This window comes from Saccostrea cucullata, unplaced genomic scaffold (genome assembly GCF_032062105.1).
Source record: "Saccostrea cucullata isolate Sc308-1 unplaced genomic scaffold, CSIRO_AGI_Scuc_v1 ctg851, whole genome shotgun sequence".
Taxonomy (NCBI): Eukaryota; Metazoa; Mollusca; class Bivalvia; order Ostreida; family Ostreidae; genus Saccostrea; species Saccostrea cuccullata.
Genome location: NW_026924749.1, coordinates 109,150 through 128,742, shown reverse-complemented (window position 1 = coordinate 128,742; position 19,593 = coordinate 109,150). Strand labels below are relative to the sequence as shown.

General features: G+C 32.6%; 1 protein-coding gene across 1 annotated transcript in view; it reads left to right on the top strand.

Annotated features, from left to right (window-relative positions):
• The window catches only part of LOC134267223 (GTPase IMAP family member 9-like), a 154,405-nt gene that overhangs the window by 86,548 nt on the left and 48,264 nt on the right, over positions 1-19,593 (top strand). The gene's annotated exons all lie outside the window — the stretch shown is intronic.

Sequence of the window (19,593 nt, the reverse complement as noted above, 5' to 3'; positions counted from 1 at the left end):
GCGGAGCCATGAAGAGAAAATTGCTACCTTTTATTGTTTAATGACAAATCAGTTAAATTCTGAAATTGTATGTCATTGTCAGAGAATCATAACAAAGAACTCGGTTCTTAAAAAAACCTTTTCATTCAAATACATGTAATAAATCTAAGAACTAACTGAGATATTTCATCATGAGACAAAGGGTTGTCTAGCCAGAGCACTAAACGTCGAAGAATGTAGTGGGGAAAGGGAGCGGCATGCACTGGACCAGTAAGGGATTCAACGTACCGAGGTCCAAGAAATGTGATACACCTCGGCCCAACGGCACCTCAAACTTAATGCATGTAACAGTAAACTTGTTCCCAATTATATCCTACAATAATCAACTCATAAACTTTTCTGAGCATCATTTCTTTGTCTTTCACTACTTTTAATTCATATGCTTATTTAACAACACTGATCTGGAAAGCTCAAGTCATTTCTCAACTGTTATTACTCCCATTACATTATCATAGTTATGACGTCATCTAAAGTAAGAACAATATTGTCAAGACCAGATCAGAAGACGAACTCAGATGACCTAAAATACAGACAGATGGTCTACTTCCTGGATGAATCTCATCATCAGACCAAATTTGACTGTGTTACTATCACAAAGGTTGAAAATATAACAGCATCACAACTTTTATGAGAAAAAAAAACTTGCAACGGGTGCATGATTAGGGACATTTATTAGGTCCCTATTGTGATATATCTTTTTTAAAGTTTCTTCTTATTTATTTCTTTTTATTTTACATTAATTAGTAACCCATAATTTAATTATAATGATTATTTTCTTTATTTTAACGAAAAATGTATAGCCTATTTCACTTTTCAGGGTTTTTTTCTGGCTGATGTTGTTAAAACAAATCTGATTTAAATAGTCTTATGAATTTTCTAAATCTAACATTAACACAATCGTTTTGAAAACAGTTATACTTTTTAATTATCTGAAGAAAAAAAACCTCGAAATTAAAAGTAATTTTTCTGGTATCTTTGTCGTTTGAGACTTGGTTAATCATATAATTTCAAAACCAAAACTAGTGAATAGTAGGGTACACTTCTGAGAAGTTCGAATTGAATATTTAACTTTATTGATGTCAAACAAAAATTCTGAATATTTGCTTCATGTTTTTAATAGTTAAACACATTTATAAGGATAGAAAACTATATTGATATGCTTGATGTGTATTACATTAACAGCATGCACTGCAACATTGAAGTCATATAACTTCGTGACTGTATATTTACATGCATTTACTGATACATGCAGACTGAACAACTACCTCTCCAGACTGTACATCATACATTGTCTAACTTAGTTTTTCCTAATTTTAGACTTTACAGTATATATGTAATTCCAATTGTCTAAAAAAATCTTTTCTATATTTTTAAAATTCATATATATCAATTAAGATTTTTGTTTTGATTATTATATTTAAGATACTGAAATTTTGTCATTTGAAAAACTTCATAAAATGAAATATTGAATTTTAAAAATCACAACAAAAATGGGACTCAGACTTCCATCTGTTAAATATTTATATATCTATGTACAAGTAGATATTCATAAACAATTTGGATACCTAAAAAAAAAATTTTTTAAAATATTCCACACATTTATTGAGTCCCTATATTTAGACTTTTCACAGGGTATTAAATTTTAAATATAACTTTTAAAACATATTTAACTGTTCAAAAAAATTGTACAGTATGTTAAAAAAAATACTATATTTCTGGCTTGGTATGTATTGACAATAATCCTGAAGACATTCGTTATTATTAAATTTTATTAACAAATAAATAAAGATTATTTTCCATCTACAGTCTAGTGAAAGGCGCCACATATAGATCCGCTCCTCAATAGTGCAGACGACAGCGCCGCCTGTAGGGAATTTCTAACCAATCAAATGCCGTTATACTTGTGAAGCGCGAACTATAAATAAATCTAAACGTCTAAATTGAAAGTTGGAAGATGGATTTGATTTTAAGTAAAAAACCATTACTACTAATTATCCTTGGATTAAATGGTTTTCACTTTGATGAAAGTCTCATCAACAACGAGAATTTGCGCGTGAATCAAAACGACGCCATTTTACAGGACGCCATATTTGGCGACAAGAATCTCAGTTCCATAGGTATTGTAATTGACATATAGTTTACAATAGATTTCTTTTATTTTTCATATACATACGTGTTACCTAAAGGGAGAGCTTCGCTCTCACGGGCCCTTCGGGCCCGTGAGAGGGCTCCGCCCTCTATTATTGAATCTGCACTATCTACCAGAAAACATTTTTAAAACATATAAAACATCAATGATTTTTTTTTAGATTTCATGTCAGACAATTTTTAATATGCAATTCATATGGACAAGCTGATTCCACCCCACCCCCATAAAATAATTTTTTAAGTTCATAATATTATGTAATATCAGAATAGTTTGATATGCAATATCAAATTAGTTTTAATTACTTCTCATCGAATTCATTTTAAAACTTAGGCTAGCCAACAAGAGCTATTTTTAATCCAACAGGCTTACCCATTTGGCCCAATACTCAAGGGATATAGATGGCACCGATGCTCTTACAGCTACTCCTCACACTAAACTCATTAATTTCTCACTCTAATTTGACGTGAAAGTTTCTGTTATCAAAATTCTTCTTGACCAGTGCTTGATAATTAGACGCATGGGAGTGGTGGAATTTCTCTAACATATATTATATTTGTTATATTTGTTATAGATTGCTGTCAAGTATATGCTATAAAAAATAAGTATTTTCTTGGTTTAACATTTTTCTAATAAGGATAGTGCAATAGTTTGACATTTTTTTGAATGTGTAAATGAGTAGAAAAAAAGACATTTTTTTAAATTTCACTTAAATTAAAGGTCACAGTGACCTTGAAATAGGTCGCGACACACCTTCTACCTAAGATGCATAAACTGGCCAAGTTTGATGATTCTAAGTCTAATACTTTACTAGTTATGGACCGGACAGGATTTTTCCATATTTGGCTATAACTTTTTAATTATAGGTCAGAGCGACCTACTTTTTGTGCGCGACACACCTTCTACCCAAAATGTATCAGCTGACAAAGTTTGATAACTCTAGCCCTTATAGTATTAAATTTAAAGTTATGAGCCGGACACGAGAAAAGCTAACAGACGGACAGACGGACGGACGCGAAGCCTATAACATAATACGTCCCGTTTTAAGACGGGCGTATAAAAAGGAAAAAGACCGTTCGTCTTGCAGTCTAACCTTAGAGGGTTCGCGCCCCGTTTGGGACTTATCTTTCTTAATTTTCATTTCTTTAAATTCTTTTTCAATATTTTTGCAAAGTAAAGAAATGTGTAAACTCAACATTTATGATTTGTGAGAATAAATCATTATGAAAATAATTTTTCACCTATAAAACAGTTTTATCGACTGCGTAATTGTGACTTAATGGTAGCTTAATAATGGCTACATGGTAGCTTCATAGAGTTTGGACATAAGGCTTAATGGTGGCTTAACGATGACCATTTAATTCTAAAAGCTACCATTAGGTAACAATGACAAGACTTTATTCTCATAAACTGTACAAAACAGTATAGAGAGGATATAACACAAAATATTTACAATTAATTAATTAAGCATGCGTGAGACAAAGAAAAAAAGAAAAAACAATGACAATGTCACAGACCAAGAGAGCCGACTCTCTCCATTATAGTTCCAATAAATTTACATAACTTAATTAATTTTTCCCTGTTGTTCAAATTAAATAGTTGGTCAAACTTAAAAACATTAGGATTTGTGTAATAATACTTGGGCAATAGATTTAATCTAGAATTCTTAATGTATGGGTCAGTGCATTTAAATAAATAATGAAATTCATCTCCTATTTCCTTGCATAAACACAAGTGACAAATTCTGTTTTCTCTTGCAATATTATACCATCTGCCTGTTTCAATTGGAAGCTTAGCATTACCAGTTCTAAAAATACAATATTTCATAGAAAGTTTAGGAGGTAAATTCAACAAGTATTTCTCAAATGTTATTGACGTTTTAAACAATCTATAATTAAGACTTTTTGGTGAATTATACATATCACTATACCACAATTGTTTAAATTGATCTACAAGAATATTTTGCACCTTATTCTTTAACCATGTAATATTAATAGAGTTTTGTTGCCATACATAAGCCAATCCACACTCATTCAAAATATTTTTAACAGCATTACACCATGGTATATCATAATTTTTTAACACAAATAATAGTTTTGATGACATTTTAGTGCCTTGTGATACCACAAGTTTTGCCCAGAAAGAAATCATACGAGTTTTAACATTAATAGATAGAGGATATCTACCAAGTTCTCCATACACCATAAAATTAGGCGTGGAAGACCTAAGATTTAATATATGCTTACAAAATTTTAGATGAAGTCTCTCTATAAGAGCAACATTACAAAATCCCCATATTTCACAACCATATAACAAAATTGGTTTCACTATTTTGTCAAACATATCTAGTTTACAGTCAATTGAAAGATTATGTTTTCTACATTTTCCAAGAACACCATACATTGCTTTTGTAGCTTTTTCATACATATCCTTAATATTCAAATTAAAAGATCCACTTTTACTAAATGTTACTCCTAAGTATTTAAAATTTTCAACAATTTCCAATGGAACACCTTCAAACTTAAATGTATTATTATTACATCTTTTACCTTTACCAAATAGAACAATTTTTGTTTTAGCACTATTAACCTTCAAATGCCATTTTTTACAGTATTCAGCAAACATCTCAAGTTGGTACTGGAGATCTTCAGGGGATTCTGATAATAGAATAGTGTCATCTGCATAAAGTAAAACATAAAGCCGCAGATATATATTAAGTTCATCTTCAATTTTCTCAGACAGATTTTTCAAACCTTTTACATTTTTGTCAAACAGAAAACCTTCAAGATCATTTAAATACAATGCAAATAAAAATGGTGATAAATTTTCACCTTGTCTTACTCCAACAGTACATGAAAACATTTCTGATGATACTCCATTAACTACTACTCTAGATTTAATATCCTTATACATATTAGTTATAATTTTAAAACATTTGCCATCTATATTGTTCAATAAAATTTTATTCCAAAGACCTAATCGCCAGACCGAGTCAAAGGCTTTCTCGAAATCTATAAAAACACAGTATAGTTTCTTTTTATATAATTTAAACAGTTCAATAAGTGAGTATAATGAAAAAATATGATCCAGAGTAGAAAAATCTTTTCGAAAACCGGCTTGGTTCTCCAAGATAAGTTGAGCTCTGTCAGCATAGTTATTTAGTCTCTCATTCATAATGGAAGTGAACAATTTACCCAAACAACTTATTAATGTAATTGGTCTGTAGTTTTTAGGATCAGATTTATCACCTTTATTTTTATATATTGGTATTATATTGCCATTAGTCCACTGTGAGGGAATTATTCCAGAATCAAATATTCTATCAAATAGCTCAACGTACTAGTTTAGTAAACATTTAGATGTACTCTTGATGTACTCATTTATAATTCTGTCATCACCACTAGATTTATTATTTTTCAATAATTTAATACTTTTAAGAACTCCATCATGTGTGATTGGTTGATTAATAAAGTGATTCAACTGCATATCAGATACCAGAAGCAGTTCTTCCTCATTCAAAACATAGTTATCATTTGATTCATTGAACTGCATATTGCTACAGTCTTTATAAAAATTATAAAGATCGTTTAGGTCAGCCATACATCTTTGTTTGTTTATGTTTGTATTTAAAATTTTCCAATATTCTTTAGGGTTTGAAGTGCGTAGGTATCTTAGTTTCTTTTTCATTTCTGTTCTATGTTTACTATTTGCAAGTTTTAGTTTCTGATTATACAGCTTTTCTTTTTCATACAAGTTTGTTTTGAAAATAGAACCACCAAATTTTTTATACAGTCTCTTTGCTTTTCTATAGTTTTGCCTGGCACATTTACAATCAGCCGTAAACCAAGGTTTATTAACTTTACAATTTTTGATTTCCTTGTATACAGTTTGTATAAATTTGTTTTGTGCCAAATACTTCTTTAGCACTTTCTACAAAGATTTCACCAACCCTATCTACAATATTATCAATAAACTCCAAATTAGTATCTTCAACTGCACAGTTTTTTATATCATTTTCAAGGATTTTAACTACATTCACCCTTTCTTCAACATATTTTTGGTAGTTCGACTTTTTATCAGTATCCCAGTTTTTAGCAACTACATAACAAAGGCCAGGAGGTTGATCATCAGTTCTACATCCTATACAATGTTCATTTCTTAACAATAATGAAACTTCAATAGGATTATGCACATCTGAAAAAAGTGTGCAAAATTGTAATATCTTGAAATCTGACACATATTTTATAAAATCAATATTGGCTATACAATAATCCACAACACTTGTTTGTTTACAAGTTAATTCACCATCACTATCACCTCTTGATCTACCATTAAGTATAAACATATTACACTGTTTACAAACATCTAGGAGTCTTCTTCCATATTGATTAATAACTAAATCTTTAGATTTTCTCTCAACAGCAAAATTGTATTTTTCCAATTGGTTTACATCAACATACTCTTCAAGTAAAATATTTTCACCAATAACAGGGGTTACAGTTTCTAAATATTTTAAAAAATCTTTTCCAGTTGACACTCTACTATTAAAATCACCAACTAAGCATATACATTTATTTTCAATTGCTATGTTTGATATTTCTCTTTCAAGTGCATCAAAAATTTCAACAGAGGAAAAGCGAGAATTTGAGGGTGGTATGTAAACAGTTCCTATTATCAAGTCATCTATGTTACCCATTTTTTTACTTGCAATTTTAATCCACAGTGCATTGTCACATTCGTTTTTAATAACAGTAGCATATTTAGCTAGAGTATCTCGAATATATACTATAATGCCACCAGATTTCCGTATTGCTAATTTTGACCTATGTTTACTAAATACTGTAAAATTAGGAATATCGATAATGTCCGCTTCATCAATTTTTGCTTCTGTTAAACAAACAATGTCATACTGGTTGATAAATTGAATAAATTCTACAATTTGAAGTTTAGATAAGAGCCCACAAACATTCAAACTAACAATTTTTAATTCTGAATTACTTATTATTGCTGGAGAGGTGAGAGAGTCGTTATCTCTATTTACAATGTTTACACATCCGGTGTTTTGCTCTCTATGGTAATCCTAGTCTTCCGTGTTCGCAACGCGTAATTCTGGGTTGCTGGCGGAAGGCGGCGTGACGTTCAGGCATAGAGTTGATCTGTATTTGGAAGAGGGTGCCGATTCCATGGGGATGGCAGGCGCATAATGGCTACGGTTTGGTACCAGTCTGTCATCGGGCAGTGGGTCTGATGGATAGACTCTAACGCTATCGACAAAAAGCTTGTCCGCGACCATCACCGCTTTTCTGTTTTGTCGCTTTGCTTGCTTATAGTGCGGATAGAGTAGTTTCCTTCGGTCGTTTATAGCCTTTGGATATTGTTCATTGACCCCAAATGGTTTTCCGACTAGCGTGGAGGGGGCCACTCTTCTTACTCTCTCGCGTTCTTTAAATAACACAAATTTTGCTATAATTGGGCGGTGTTTATTTGGAATTTTCCTTCCAAGTCTGTGTACTCTGTGGAACTGGATTTCCTCCTCGATTCCCATTACAGTGTGGATAAATTCTTTCAAAACTGCCTCTGTGTCTTCTTCTTGAGCTTCTGGGATTCCGTCAAAGAGATAAGGTTATCCCGCATTGTGCGCATTTGGAGATCCAGGTGTCGTTCATTCAGGTCAAATAAATTGTTTTTCACTGTCTGGAGCTCAGATATTACAGTCTTGTTCTCTTCGACCATGACCTCTGATCTTTTCCTGATCTGGACCACCGATTCTTTTATTTGTTTAACTTCGCTACGTTGATCTTCATATTGTTTGCTTAGGAAATGCAGGCCCTCGTCCATGTCACCCATTTTAGCTTTCATTTTCCTTAGCTCATCGTTTGTGGTTATGACGTTTTTTTCTAATTCCCCTAATCTTTTGTCAATTAGATCGAGTTTGTTCAGTTTGTTTGACACGTTTTCCAATTTATCTGTCATAGCTTTCAGAGCGTCACGTATATCGAATTGTTGTTGATTCGATTGACTGGCTATTGGTGATACAAAACCAGCGAACTGACCTTGAGGACCTGGGGGGCCCATACGGGTTGAACTGATTGATTTGACCGTTTTGACCGTTTCCTTGATAGTTTGAACTTGCATTAGGTGTTGAGTGTTGCATAATGGCGGGATTGCACATACTTGCATTGATTTGAGCATTTTGAGGATCCATACTATGGATTCTTGGTATTGAAGCTTGATTAGTACTCACACGAATTTTCTGTTCACTCTCACCACTGATGTTTACATTCTTATTCTTTCGTTTCTTCGTCTTCTTCATCGCGTTTCCAGGCTCCATTCCCGAACATCATCTTTCCAATGGATATAAGACACAAAATCCCAATATTTCACTGACTTAAAACGATTAAATAACAGAAAAAGTTAAAAAATATGCGGAGCCTTTTTTAAGACTACCGCTTTATCTCACGCATGCGCGAGAGACAGTAAGCCACCATTAAGCTACATTTAAGCACCATTAAGGAATTCGAGATGGCTTATTGGTAACTTAAAGGTGCTTAATTTGGACTTAAACACAACCATTAAACCATCATTAAGGGCCTTAAGCCACGATTATGCCAAGCTTAAAGGGTGCTTTTCATCTCGTGTTTATTGGGCTCTCTTCGCGAGCGGCGGGGCGCTTTCTATGCCATTTGTGCTCGCTTGCTGTTGTTTTTTTTAAATAATTTTTTTTCTCTTTTGCTTCCAGTTTTGACCTTAATTTGATTACGTTTCTTTATCACGCAATACCGGTATATTCATATCATCATCTTTTATGTGCTGTGTATAATTCAAGATTTTTTTTTTATAAATGATGGAATATTAAACTTGTAATTTTCAGCTTTGAAATTGTATTTTATCATGTGTTTTTGCAAAATGATTAGTTCATTGCAATGATCTATGACTTACAAAAGTGATGCTTAATATTTTAATTATTTTGGTAATAAGTTGAAACAATTGTACTGTTAATTGATATCGTTATCAATGATTCTACAAATGCACATTTTAATTTTTGTGTTTTTATGAACTACTGGCATTTAATGTACATGTAGTTTTGCGTCAAAGGCCTGCCCCCCTCCCTCTCCCCCCCCCCCCCCCCTCCCCCGTTTGAAATTTTTGTATGTAAAATTTACATGTCCATTATCCTAATTATAAAATCAAGGAAAAAATCTCTTTTTTGTAAGCTTCGAACTTGTCAGCTTCCGGGGGTTCCCCCAAAAGGACCTTGCCTTAGACTCACTTGGGGCTTCAGTACTGCCACCTAACCCTCTGCCTTCTAATGCGCCCCCCGTTACGAAATCCTGGATCCGCCACTGTGCATGTAAGTGAGATAGATGGTTGTGTGTGTTTAATTTCTATTATTTGATGCTTTTCATTAGTTTTTAGTTTTATGTTTTGAGGATTTTAACTTTTACTATTATACTAGTTCAAACAGTATTCAGAAAACTATAGGCCTATTGATTTTTGCATAACCTAATATTATATGGTGCAAGTATACTGGTAATAATTTATGACTCTAATAATGTAAACTTTCGTTTATTGTTCTTATGCTATATATAGCAAAATACATGCAGATATTTCCAAATCTATAAATAGAATACATTGATCTAATTTCGAAAAGTTGTCATTAACAGAAGGCCAACTGTGTACGTGGAAAATCCCAAGAAGGATGTAGAAATGAAAGTACTTCAGTTTGAAGTCTATAACAGAAATTCTTATCGACTTTCGCTATCATTTTCTCCCCAAAACTGCACAAGTATACATAGATTGTGTGAGTATTTACCAACAGCATGTATCAAATAGTTATTGAAAATATTATTTTTCTGGATATATTTTTTTTATTTCATCATGTTTGAATGCATTTAGTAAAATGTGATCCATAAATGTGCTAGATTTCGGACATGCAATGATTTTCATTCATGATCATATTCTGAGGTAGCTGATGATTATTGTATTTTAGACAGGACGTCGATTGTGCCACATCAGTAGCTGATCAATTCTTGAAAAGAAACATTTTTGGAACAATTAATATGTCACAGTGTCGTTAAGTGTTGATTTCATAATATTTAATGACCTAATTAAAAAACATTTGGAGGAAATTCTCACATATAATATTAGGTCACCAGCTGAGTTTGGTAATTCGTTATAATTATAACATTATTGTCAATCCGCGCTCGTGAGAACGGATTGTGTAGTTCGAGATTACGGTTTACTTACACCCTCTTTTTTTGAAAATCCTCATGCCTCTTCACAGTTAATTTAGGCGATCTATTGCTTTCTGTTTTCGTCGTTGTGCATCCCAATCTAATTAAAATTAGATGTTAGATCCGCTCGTTAGTGTAGCGAGTATGCGAGCAGATCTAACATCTAATTTTAAATAGACTGTGTGCATCTTGCATGCGTCATGCATAAACATATGCACATTTCCAGCTTTTTCTCTGAAACCACTCAACCAATTTTAACCAATTTTGGCATATACAGCTCAACAAACTTTTTAAACTCACATGGTTTTCGCACAAATTAATGTCACATCGTCATAATGCAAAATTGTGTAACTTGACAACAAAATATATTTTAAAAATGATTTATAACTTAATTTTGATAATATTCAATTACTTTAAACATAATTCACAAATAATAATTGGTAGGATTTTTATACGCTTTTGGATGATATATTATGGGAATTTCCAAATGGTTTTTTCATGGTTTCTCTCCAAATGCAACTGTCTTTGTATGCATTCATTTTAAGAGCCATTCTCTGTAATGATTTGAAATTTTATATAGGAGCTGTGGCACGCATAGTCTCAGAATTTCTCCAAACTCTCTATGATAAAAGTCATTGATACCCTAAACTGAAATCAGGCAAAAATTGGTTGCTATGTTTTATAGTTACCATGGCAACATGTCTTAAATTTCGAAAAATGGCATTTTTTAACATGTTTAGAGCCCCATAGTTAACATTTGCGGCAAAGCAAACAACTGGCAATGACTGTTTCCAAAAGTTGAAGGTCAGATGTCTCAAACGCATAATAAACATGTTTGGTAAATCAGCTATTACATACCTTACTATGGTAACAAAGTATTCAAAAGTAAAAAAAAAATTCATTGAATTTTATAAAGTCATTCATGTAAAAATAAAAAGCAATTATAGGATGAAATGTTACCAAATAATAGAAAAAAGAGCCTTGAAACATATACCAAGAACAAAATATGATATTTCATTTTGGTTGGCAATGGTTGCCAAGGTTTTTATACCACAGAGAGCCTTCAAAGTAACACTCTGTATAATTAAATCTGATCCTATCTTTTAAAAAAAGCACATTTCCTCATAACTAATGATCAATTTTATAAGATGTCGGTGTGCTCCAAGTTTTCCCACTTGAAAAAATTCAGATTAGATTCTTTAAATAGAGCGTTGCTATGGAAATAAGCAGAAAATATATGCTTAAAAACCTGAAAAATATTTTCTTTCCTTGGATACGCACCCTAAATGTAGATTCCCAAAACTTTTATGATTGATATTTATTAACAGCTAACTTGACTTTTAATTTTGACTATCACCCAATCTCTAAGTGGATGCAAGAAGTTGGCATACAGGGTTTAATATCGATATAAAGTTCACAAAATCGAACATTTTCCCTTCTTGGTAACCATAGCAACAGTGTTGTTTTATTCATCAAATTTGATCAATATATGATATTCAACTTCAGTTCTAACAGATAAGTACTATTCAAGCTGAGTCCTTTAATTTGTTTCTTGATTAAATGGCAATTTAGTTCTTAATGCAGCGAAAAAAATTCACTTTTAAGCACTGGTACTTTGTTTCCATGGTAACACTGCAAAGTAGCAATTATACCCAATTTTTCTTATGGTTTTGGTGTTGCAAGGTCCTAAGGATGCATATTTACCAGTCTTGAATTTTCATGTTTTTCCTCAAGACAGTAGGATTAACCCAATCTTAGTTACTGGTTTTGCATGGTTACACTGCGTTACCATGGCAACCATAAAAGTTATTTATAGAATAATAATGCTTATACTTATATACTTAAGGTCAAACATTTTCATTGTTTTTCTTACGTCGTTGATTGAGTTTGAGCATGTAACACTTACCATTAGTGAATACGGAGTGTTTTTCAGCATATTTCAGCATTTTAAATGTATTCCAAAAGTACCCTTGGTTACCACTTACTTAGAGATATAATCTAAACAGTTTCTTTACAGTATAAGTGACATCAAGGTGTCATGTTTTTGTGAGAATGGTTTGTTTGCTTTTTCTAGTTTTTATTAAGCCACAGTCAAGATTTAAAGCGGCTCAAAATCTCGATTTTTCAAACTTTTCCGGCTGTTGCCATAGCAACCGACACACATAGCAACGAAATTTTGTTTGATATTTGTTTCTGGTGTCAAGTACTAAGCATGGGTGAAGTTTCATCAAAATCGTTGACCATGCATGGCAACGAAGTTTAAGTGGTTACAGAGAATGGCTATTAAGGGGGGACCTATGTCGTTCTACGTCAAAGCATCGTTACGTGACGTCACAATAGCGACGTTTGTTTTTTTCCACTTACTTTTGCAACTGTGAGTATAGGCATAATATTGTTATTAATGAATAACGTACACAGTTTACAAAAAGAAAATGTTTTCATCATATATAAACAGTTTTATTTGATTTATGGAGTTTGTCAATATTAGAATTCTCTTCCTTTGGTTGATAATTCATAGCAATTTCAGTTGTAAAGAAATACCTCCATGATATGCTGATATAAAAGTGCAAAAAATGTAAGATAAAATTCAGCACAGAAAGTGGCTTAAATCAGGGAAATATGTTTAATATTCTGTTAACCATCAATTGTATTGTCTGGATAAAACTAAGAAAAAATTAAGAAATGAACTTGTACCTATATTCACTTATTAATTTATAGTACATGTATATGTAGATTTTATTGTATAAAGTAGTCATTCCTAGGTTCTATTAGGTGTTGGTTATTGACGGGGAAAGGGGGGAGGGGGGGGGGGCAGAATGATTAGAATGAAGAAGAAAAGAGTTTATCTGTTTAAACTATTTCTAATCAACACAAAATACTCGTTTTTTGCAAAATAGTTTTAGATTCAGATGTTTGTCAGTGCTTACTTACCTTATTTCAGTGCAGAAAGGTCAATATTTATGACAGAAGAGTATGAAAATAAAAGAAAACGTCATACTTCTCGTTTATTTTATCATAAAGGTATACTTTTTTCTTTGTTAAAATAAAGAGAGGGGTCATTTCTTGCAAAAAATATGAATAACAACATTTTCACACAAAGACTTTTTAAGATATTACCTGTTATACATGTCGTAATTGTAAAAAATACGACAAGAAAAACGGGGTGATACTTACATTGTGCTCCTTTATAATTTTTCATGCGAGATGAATATCAAGGAATTTGCCTTCATTTTAAAGATACAAGTCATATAAATGATATACCTGTTGATTTCGAATGTGATTTGACATTTTTGGTCCTTTTTAGCGCATATTTGGAGTAGAACAATAATGTCTGAAAATAATCTATTTTTAGCATTTTACACTGTTTTTGCACGTGCTCCTGTGTAAAAATAAGCATATAGAGGTATTATTTTTAATACCTAAAAATTAAGAGCAAGTGGTCAGGAAGGAAGTGTCAAAGTTTTGAAAATTTCACACAAAGACTTTTTGGACATAGGTCCCCCCTTAAAGCATACTTTTGCCTTGCCTTCATACAAAAACAGAGCAGTTCATATAATTTCTGTATTTTCTGTATTATCTGTACATTAATATGACACTTAAAGGCACAAGATGATAGAAGTATTTCTCATCTGTTCGACTGCTTTCCATGTTAAGGAGATGACAGTTTTAGGTTAACTTCCTGAAATCTAGCATAATGAAAGTTAACCAATGCAAAATTTCAAAGTTTCAGACCATATATGTAAGAAGAAAATCTTTTCAATATTTACAATTTACTATGTTGAAAGATAAACAATTCTTTATTATCCCATCCTTTCACATGATTTCTTTCTGCTGTTTTGTCATTTTTCGGCGCTGCATTGTGACAAAACCATGACAAGTATTGAAAATGTGCAAAGTATCTAGAAAAATACTTATCTGTAAGAAGTCAATTTGAACATTTAAACCAAATAGTATCAAAGAAAGTTCGATTAATGAATTTGTAAATACCTATGATAGAATCATGCACATTTAACATCAAGCGGTTTATAAACGAATTCCCTTTTAGAACATTGACTTTTAAAACTTAAGATAAGGATTTAAGAGAATATGCACTTTTGACATGAAATATTTCCTGATAAAAGGCCTATACCTCGTACTGAAACTCGATGATTTTTAAGTTTTATTGCAAGAAAAATGTTACTTTAATTTGTGCGAAAAACCATGTGAGTTTAAAAAGTTTGTTGAGCTGTATTGCATGATCCATCTATGTGTGAAGGGGAACAAAAATTGTGAATTTCTTTGACTCCCTCTCTGGGGTAGGGCAAATACCCTTAATATTAATGTAATCTTTAATAGCGAGCGCAGCGAGCGCCGCGAAGCGACGCTCGCGAAGCGAGCTCAATAGACTAACGTGTAAGAACAGAGGAAATTCGGATTGAAATCTGTACATACGTCAGCCAAATTTCTCTGTGCAACATTCCCAGAATTCCTGCACTACCCAATGTCCTTTGCGCGAATATTGCCGAATAAATAAATAAATAATAACGTAAAGCATCTATCAGACTTTCAGTTTGTAGAAATCTTTCAAAGAAACAAGAAATAACTCTGCAATGTTTTTCGACAAAAATTGCATTAGTTCTATAGTTTCAAACAGACGCTCGGCTGTCTCCGTAAGTTCCGACGAGCTTTGTGACGTCGTATGACGTCACGGCTAGTCGAGAAATCTCGTGCGGCTTGACTTTCGAAGTGGCTGATCTCAAGTGTTTTTGATGGTACAACTGCGCTCGCCCCAACGGTCACACCGTAAAACATATTAATCTCCTTTACATCGAGCTGTCAAACTGTAGTAACTGCAGTAGGGGGTTCTATTGATTTTATAGTGAAAGTGCTTTATTTCTAGGAAAATCTTCCTCTCTGCAAGTATCTAGCAGATAAACAAAGTGTATAATATTATGATAAGCAAAGGAGCTAACTGGCGGAGAAAAAAATTCAAACTAAATAACTTTGACAAGCAAAAAAATGGGACATTTTTCCATTGTTCAAATACAAAAATCCTAACTCCTATTTTGGCGGAAGGGGGAGGGGGTCGAACTCTTCTTTCAGTTCAAACACTACCACTTACCCTTCTTTATATATACTACATGTATATACACTGAAATGTGTCTGTTGAAAGTCAGGGGATGGGGTGGGGTGGGATGTTAAACCTACGCTTCAATGTCAAATGCCTACATGTTTATTATGTCTATCTTTGCTATGCCCTTAATATCATTAATGTTATATGAAGGTGGGGTTCAAATTTAATCGGGATCGAGTTCCCAATATTTAAATCCTGTGGAAACATGAGGTTTCGGTAATATTTTAATATTAATACGTGAGTTTCGAGATTGTAACTTCTTACCATAGAGGCACAAAATGTATCTGTATCAGCATGGAAGTAGGACAGGCTGTTAGTGTATATAAACGTGCTGAATAAGTGAACGACGTTTATGTCTTTCAGAAAGTGATGCATTTGATGATTTTATCAAGCTCAAAGTTCTGTGCATATTTACATATCTACTTTCAAATAGGGTACTTGAAAACGAAAGAAATATCGTAGTTTTTAGCTCACCTCAAGTGAGCTTTTCTGATCAAAATTTGTCCGTTGTCTGTCGTCGTAGTCGTCTTTGTCGTTGTAAACTTTTCATATTTTCATCATCTTCTCAAGAACCAGTGGGCCAATTTCAACCAAACTTGGCACAATGTATCCGTGGGTGAAGGGGATTCAAGTTTGTTCATATGAATGGCCACGCCCTTATTCAAGAGGAGATAATTGAGAAATTGTAAAAAAAAAATTAGTGGTATGTTTCAAAAATCTTCTCAAGAACCACTGTGCCAGAAAAGATAAAACTCAAAGGGAAGCATCCTCAGGTAATGAAGATTCAATTTTTTTGTTCAAATCATGACCCCCGGGGGGTAGGGCGGGGTCACAATGGCCGATCAGAGTTTTACATAGAAATATATAGCGAAATTCTTTAAAAATCTTCTTCTCAAGAATGAAAAAAGCCATGATTAGTCATATTCATATGGAAGTATTCTCAAGTAGTGTAGATTCAAGTTATGACCCCCAGGGGTAGGGCGGGCCCACAATATAAGTTCAAATGTAAAGGGCAATAAAGCCACAGGTAGTCAAAGAAATATGCAAGCATCCTTAGTTAGTGTAGATTCATATTTGTTCAAATCATACCCTCTCCCCTTTAAGGATTGGTTGGGACCACTTTTGGGTTTAAACTTTTCAATAATAAACTGATTTTGCTTTTTTCCAAGCTACAGTGCTCAGGTGAGCTCAGGTCAGATGCATGTGTGCATGTAAATTTATTAGAGGTGATATGTTTTATTTTGAAAATGATTTCGGACATTAATTCGGTTATCCTCGAGTTGGAGAGTGCATCCTGACAATCATGTAGTTATGATAAAGCAGTAGGTCATCTTTATCGATGTGGCAATGTATTTAATATATGAATATCTGTCCCACCTGTCTGTTTACGCGATATAAATGTCTGTTCCACCTGTCTGTTTACGCGACAACGGAACTCCCCTCTTCCACGAAAGAGTGCACCAAGGGAGTTAATCTCGAAACTTGTGTATTAAGCTGCAATAAGCAGGGGTGTTTTAACCAGATTTAGTCAATTTATTAATTTCTACTGAAATAATTTATTCCCTTTGCTATTCACCTGTAATATTTTATAACAGTTAAAATGTAACTTAAATGTCAATTGAATAACAGAATTATACAAGAAATTTTATAATATTTCATTCAAAATTACTTGCACAGATATTAATGGTCAGGTAAAGAAGATGGGCATATTTGACGTGTGATCTGAGGAATCATTTGTACGAAACATTTATGGTTTAAATGTTCATGATTTGGTTGGCTGAACATACACTGTAGCTGGTCAGATTTTACAAACACGTCCATAGGTTTTTTTTCATTTAGTTTAAAGACCTTGTGAGATTGAAACATTTATGTCCGTTTTTCTAGGGGGTACTAACACATAGTAATGTTTCAAAAAATAAACACCTAAGATATTTAATGCATTGATGCATGATATGTGTACATCTCACAGTACATTATAGTATAGAAGATCGGAATTGATTTCGCTCGAGAACCAAACTGAACCAATACATATCTAATTCAAAATTTTAATGCATCAGTACATAAATCGAAACTGAAAAAAATAAATGGTTGTTTGCATGAAAAAAAAAAAAATAACGCCCCATGCCAGACTCGAACCAAAAAATTTCCCACTTCAAGTGCACTGAACAGGTAACCCAACTTACTGAGCTATCACCGCTACAAATATTCCGATGACTTTAAAAGGACAAAGAAGCACCACATTCACACATTTGGATTTTTCGGGGGAAAGTTCATTTTTCGTGGTCTCTGGGTCTTCTCTCCAGTTTTTGAAAATGTTTATTTGTTTCTTTGAATTAAAATACACACAAATAATGTTTTAAAATCATGGAGAGAAGACCCAGAGATAGAAAATTTTTAGAAAAACATGTTTTAAAATGTACAACTTTGTACCAAATGTCTGATTTGACCAATTTTCAAGTTATTTTTTAGCAAATCAAAGCTCAATTTCGGGAAAATATTTTACTTTCCTGTTGCACAGGAATTCGATAAATAAAAAAATGTTAAAATTTCGTGTGGCGTGTCGATAAAATTTTCACTTTTCAATTACGCCCAGATTCCTGCCGAATGCCAATCAAAAGCGCCCTCATTCTTTTAAATAATTATAGATAAATAATAAAAATGAGACAAAAATACCATATTTTTGTACAACAAATTATCTTTATAGATAAAGACAGGCCAATGCAAGCAAAGGGAAAATGAAATATGTTAGTTAATAGCGCTTCTTTTTTTTCTTTTTTTTTTTTTTTTTTTTTGTTATAGATGAATAGTGACAAATGAAGGAAAAAATGAAGGAAAGTACAGGCAAATAATAGATCAAAGAACAAGGTTCACTTTTGCCTTACATGTATTTGGCCCTGTGAATTTCTGAAAAACTGAAACTGCATATAAGCTTTACTTAACAATGCATTAAAAATCACTTAGATCTTTGGTGACTGCGTATCTATCCAAAATGACGTCATTTTCTGGCTAGTCAATGCATTATGACATCACAAAATGCGTCAATTTCCTCATATTCTGAAAAAGTCTACAAAAACGGCCAATTTTTAAAGCTATTTTTGATATTTAATATATAGAGCGCAACCTCTGATCTAAAATATGCAACTAGTAAATGATAGAACTGTTTCTAAGGATTAATGGACAAGTTTTATATTAATTTAGATCAGAGACTGCGCTCATATTATTTTTCTTCACTTAAAGTTCTCAATTATACCTGTATACCTAAAAATTCAAGAACATTGCAATTTCATAAGGCCAGTTCTCCTAGACCTGGACTTTTAGAGGAAATTTTTTAACAGGATTTGAAAGCACCTGAAGTCTCTATTTTATTTTAATGCTTCAAATAGAAAATCAAGTGTTGATCAATTAAAGGGGCATAGACACAGATTCAGATGAAAATTTTATTTTAATTTTTATATATAAAATAGTAAACTTTTGTATTCTTAATGATTTACCAAATTTTGAAAGTTAGAAGTTGTGTTACAAGCGAGAGACAGAGGAAAGATGTTGTTATTGTGTAAACAAAGCTCGAGTCCTGTTATTGTTTACATGTGTGTTGTATTGGTGTAAGTTTCTATCTAATGTGGATTTTTTTTATTCATAAAATTATTTATGAACATATTGAATGAGTTTATCTCGTTTCCACAAGTTATTTTGTCAAATATATGGTATCATAATTTTATTTACTTTATATTATTTGTAAACAAGTATAAGACTTGTGCCTTGTTTACATAATAAAGACTTCTATCTTCTTTATCTCGCTTGTACACCCCTACTAATGTTATTGTTATTTAAATTTACATCACGTGGTTTCTCTTGAACTAGTCAAAGGTCATTAGGTTCGCAGTAAAGGAGAACGTTCACGCTTATAGTCTGTTTTCTATATATAACCCAGATCTTGACAAAACAGTTACGGGCAATTCCTTTATAATACAGTTATAGATGCACATCAAATGTTAACAAAATTTCTGGTATCATGGTTCAGGAACATTTAATACTTAGGGTTCCATATCCAATAAATCCAT